This window comes from Ostrea edulis, chromosome 1, assembly GCF_947568905.1.
Source record: "Ostrea edulis chromosome 1, xbOstEdul1.1, whole genome shotgun sequence".
Taxonomy (NCBI): domain Eukaryota; kingdom Metazoa; phylum Mollusca; class Bivalvia; order Ostreida; family Ostreidae; genus Ostrea; species Ostrea edulis.
The window spans coordinates 111,382,929-111,388,928 of NC_079164.1; positions in this window are offsets into that span (position 1 = coordinate 111,382,929).

The following is a 6,000-nucleotide window of genomic DNA, read 5'->3' on the forward strand; positions in this document are numbered from 1 at the left end:
GTCTCATTCCATAATCTGCGACAGATTCTCCTTCTTGCTGTTTTGCTTCATAGAATTGTTCGAGACGCTTTTCGCTCGGGTAAATATTTCCATAGATGCCGTCCAATTTTTGTAGAATTTCATCTGGTGTTGCATCCATTGGTAATGTTAATAGCAAGCTCCTAGCCTTTCCTTTGAGAGATGAACGAATAACTTGTAGTATCATGCTTGTTGATGCTGATCCATCCTGTATTGCGCACTTCACGTCATTTTTCCAGACTTCAAATGACATGTCCGAATTTTCCTCTCCGGAAAATTTTGTAAACCGAGGCCTTACACTCGTTGCGTCATAAACAAAAATTGTACGAGTATCCATCGGCGGTTGATATTGCTGTTGAGGCGGATCCTCATATTTGACAGTACGTTAGAATTCTTTTGCCCTTGCGCCACTTATCGTTGATCGCACGGGTGTACTGCGTGCAGACAGTTGCAGTATCTCCTATTCCTCATTCGTAATGATCTTATAATCCGTGTTCTCCATTAAGTAATCGATCATGCGCTGAATTTGTTGCTGTGTTAATTGATTTTCTTGTTGCCCTTTGTTTAAATACTCCAACTGCCCTTTCAAAAGACGAAATTCTTCAAAACCATGCTACAGTTTTAGACACATTTAATATTCCAGTCAATGGGTCGAATGAATATGAGTTACCGTACCTATACTGGATTCCTAAACTACATAAAAACCCTTACAAACAAAGATACACTGCTGGATCCAGTAAGTGCTCTACCAAGCCCCTATCATTGCTCCTCACGAAAATGTTAACAGCTGTGAAGGAGAAACTTCAAACTTACTGTGCGACTACATATGCCAGAAGTGGTGTTAATCAAATGTGGATTCTAAAAAATTCTAAAGAACTTGAAATCACAGAATTTTTCCCAAATCAATAGCATTAAAACCCATGACTTTTCAACACTATACACGACCATTCCTCACGATAAATTAAAGACTAGACTTTTTGACATCATAGACAGTTGCTTCTTCAACAAAAACGGAAAACGGAAATATTCATATCTAGTGATCAGTCATTCAAAAACTTACTTTGTTAAACACCACTCTGATTCCACGCACAAGTACTCTGAAGTTGAAATAAAAAATATGCTAGAGTTCCTCATTGACAATATATTCGTGGTCTTTGGTGATCAGGTCTTCCAACAGTCTGTTGGAATTCCCATGGGCACGAATTGTGCTCCTTTGTTAGCTGACCTGTTTTTATATTCATATGAAGCAGAATTTATTCAAAAACTTCTACGTGAGAAGAAAAAATCTCTCGTTGTGACCTTCAATTCGACTTTTAGATATATCGATGACGTTTTGTCTATTAACAATGATAGCTTTCATTCATATGTCGATTTGATATATCCCTGTGAGCTCGAAATAAAAGACACCACAGAGTCGTCCACTTCTGCTTCATACTTAGATATTTTATTGAAAGTAGACATTAACGGCAAACTAACAACTCAACTGTATGACAAACGGGATGATTTCAGCTTCTCCATCGTCAACTTCACACATTTATGTAGCAATATTCCATTATCACCTGCATATGGTGTTTATATATCTCAACTGATTCGATATGCAAGAGCTTGTTCTGGGTATAGTCAGTTTTTAAATCGAGGTAAGCTACTGACAAACAAGTTGATGGTACAGGCATTTCAACAGTCTCGATTGAAGTCAGCATTTCGCAAATTCTATGGTCGTTATAACGATCTAGTTCGTCAATACAACCTCGCATTGGGTCAAATGCTGTCTGACGTGTTTCATACCGATTGTTAAGCCGTTCTTGGCACACTGATTTTGACTGCGAATAACTCCGTTTACCTGATCAGGATATGGGGCTCACGGCGGGTGTGACCGGTCAACAGGGGATGCTTACTCCTCCTAGGCACCTGATCCCACCTCTGGTGTGTCCAGGGGTCCGTGTTTGCCCAACTACCTATTTTGTATTGCTTGTAGGAGTTATGAGATTGATCACTGTTCGTTATCTTCACCTTGCATGTGCACTCTTGTCGGCGTTTGACATGACTGATAAATAACTAAGTACCTAAATACCTTAATATATATAGTCCTAACTAAATAAATTCTAACTTTGTGCTCAAAAGATTCTAACTACGTCTAAAAATTGCCAAGTTATTGAGCTGAAAGAAAAATGTTTAAATTAGATAACTGAAATAAAGCTTTATTTGCTACAAAGTAAGCTGGAAAATATCAAAGTTAGATAACTCATACTATATTAAGGACATATAACTCAATTTTACTGCCAAGCGTGTTCAGTGATGCGTGACGAATTTTCTGCCAGAGCTTCTTCTCTCCGTGACACACCTGTATTATTCAACTATTGATTAGATTAACGAACTACAACAAATGAAATAAATCTAAATCAAATACTGCACTCTAAATTAAACTAAGACGTAAGACTTAAGCATATACTAAGTTTACCTGTGAATACTTGTGTATTGGAAGTCAAAATAAACAGCGCGATTTTTCACCGATAAAAAAAACAAACACGTTTTCTCGATAGCTAGCCTTAAAACCACTAAACGTGTACCTGTAATCTTATTTAGCCAAGTGAAACCTTTTAAATTGTTGGGCTTTTAACACCACGGACCAATGAATTCTACCTGTACTGGCACAATGCTTACCAAGGGATCTATACCACACAGACAACGACAGACATTATGCTTACAGGACAGTGACGGACAGACATGCAGGTGACTCTCAATCTATGATTATCGTCGCAATGTCTACATTGTCTAGAGAACATGCAAAGAGAAAATTAGTAAGATAGGACGGAAGAGGTGGAATATTAGCTTCTTACATTCATCTTACCACTCTGTCTCGATACATTTATACTCAAATGTTGAATTGAAAAAAAAAAAAACCTTTACAATATTTGAGGTAAAAAAAAGTGTACAAAGACAAAAATTGTAATGCACAAATGTAATTCAGACCTTACCATACGCGTACTCAATCTGGCCAGAAAAAATAATCAAACACACTGATGCATCACACACAGAAGTAGGTCAATGTTTATGATCAGCTGTTGTTGTTCGTTTGTTTTTTTTAAATCACCGGTGTCCTCGATCTCTATTCGAATTCCTCCTTGACACAGTTCACTGATCTTGCCAGGTATTGAATGAGTGATGTTACGCCAGTTCCATGCGTTGATGATAATTGCAGAGTCCCAACGTGGGCGCCAAAATGTAACAGGAGAAAGAAATGAACACCAACTCCAAATCCTGTTTCTCGAGTTCGAGTCTTTTATTTAAAATGATGGAATTGCTGTACATAACATGAACCCTGAAATACACAATAAGTGATGGCAATATTTCATAATAAATCAATGACAATCATATAGACAATCAATAGTATAAACTATGCAATTTATACACATATAGAAACGAATATTACCTCTGTAAGAGTTATCTCCCTTACATGAATGAACTCGTACCTATTATAGCAATATTTGATATCGTATAGAATTTACAGTATAATATGTAACGTACTAGCAAGTAACAATATGATAAACATACTTTATAACACACAACACAATGCACCTGATTATGGATCAGGGTTCAGTCTGACCAAAATGGTCGGTGTTATACTCGTACAAATGTAGTATGGGTAAATGCCTGTTAATTAATAATACATTTATATACCACAGGTACTATAGAATTCATTGTACAAAATATACTATTTACAACTTAGATTTATAATGCAATCTCTCACTTATCACTTTTACTATTGTTAGGGTTTCCATTGAAATGCAGACAATTATAGAAATTACGTTAATGAAATAGGAATGTTAAAATGAATAGGTAATGGTAAAAAGAAACTTACGGTAGTATGTCGTGCAGTCTCAAGTCTTTGAATATGAAGAAAATATCAATTGTCTATCACAAATGGCTGACGCACGTAGTACATGTACCTTCTATGTCTTTCTTTTAAAATTATCTCCTTTCACACCTCATTACCCGCAACTTAACACGGACACCCGGGAAAATTCTTGACCAATCAACGGGCAGATTTAAATACAGAACTGACCAAAACTATTTCTAATTTTTGAATAGATAAAAACAAGTTCAAATGTATTCAAATTAGTTTATTTTAATTTCCCAAATTTCCGGCTGAAATAAAAGCATAATAAAAATCCAATACTACCATATATATATATATATATGTACAGCAATGTCAAAAAGTAATAATGGCGTTGCACACAGTATGGACGATCTTTTTAATTTTGTAAATTGTAACTAAAAGACGATCGCTTATAGTCTTTAATAGTTTTGCAATTGGTGAGCGTCCGCCACCGTGCGTTAACAATTGAACATTTTTAACATCTTTACATTAGGGTTAGTTCCGTCTAACTAACCCTAACTCTAACTTCGTATTAAATTAGTTATGAAGCATCTTGTGGACAAGGATGATATAAATCATATATTTCAGGACTCCTGCACCCCCCCCCCCCGGAGGGGGGGGGGTAGGGGCGAGGGACAAACTTCTCCAATGTCAATTATCTTTACATCCGCAAATCTGTAAACATACTAAATGCATTATGATGTAGAGCAGGAAGGTCTCTACAAAAATTGTAAATTTTATGACCCTCATAGTAGGGATTCTGACTCCAGGGCGGGGCCAAACTTTGTATATGCATGTGGTGTTTATGTGTGAAACATTTAAAGCATCGTCTAGCTATTACAAAAATTGAAATTTCCGAACACTTACAAGATTTGGAAAGTGCACAATAATTATCAACGATGAAATCCTGAAAAAAAACTACGGGGAATCCCCTAATGAAATGATGACTACGCAACATATATTTTGTAACTTTATTGGCTACGATTGGCCATGACCACTTATAAATGTGGGAGCCAGGTATCAATTCTTGCCTTACAGGGCATCTCTAAAACAAGTAAAATATTTAAGCCCTGGGAACAGATGCTCAGATTGCTTGCTCACCTAGTCCACAATAGAAAATTCAAAATGTCAATTCATGTAAAGTTAACATTGAAGCACTACTGGTAAGCCAGAATGCCGCCACAAGACGATGTTGAGCTACGAGCTACGCCCTATGGTGTGGACTTGCTTTCTATCAGGGGGCAATGTTCACAGCAGAATGAACAAAATAATATGAAATTAGGGCGAGCTTTTAAAACCAGTAGCATTAATAAAGTTAAATTTTCATGATATGGAGAGCGTCGCCCCCCCCCCCCCCCCCCACCCCAATAATAAAAGAAGAAGAAATAACAACAAAAACAACAAACAAATGATATGGCGCCCATGCACAGGCACACATATTAGAATGTGAATATGTAAATATAGGTAGAGTATCCGCAACGTTATTCTTAAAATTCTTATCGTGTTCTATCGTGCGTGTATCCTATCGTATCGTGCGTGTATCCTATCGTATCGTGCGTGTATCCTATCGTATCGTTTTTTGTATTTATCAGTTTTTCCGTTTTCTATCGTGTTTTGCGTTTATCAAGTCTATCATGTATCGTGTTTTGTGTGTATCGTGATTTACGTGTATCAGGTTTTCCTTTTATCATGAAAATTGTTTATCGTGTAGCTTCGGAAACTATCGGGATTGCATATTAAATCTAATGAAAAGGTACGATAATTTTCGAAAGCATTATTCGTTTTGTTAAAGAAGCTATTTTTAGGAATCGAGAAAAGACAGTATATTTGAAGGAGAACATAAAGCTGTCGATTTTAAGGCAGTAGAGAAAAAGAGCTATTTGTCTGTCCAGAGAGGGTGACAATTTATCACAATTTCATTCTAAGTAGTATGAAAAGTAGACAGTGGTTTGCCGAGGAAACCGTGGACAGTAAATCTGAACGCCCCTTCATCTGAAGTTCATAAACATTTGCTTGTGTAGAAACAATTATTTGTAATCAACACTAACAGAGAAATATGAAGTTCCGATTTGAAAGGAAAAATCAGTAAATTACATTGTTTATTA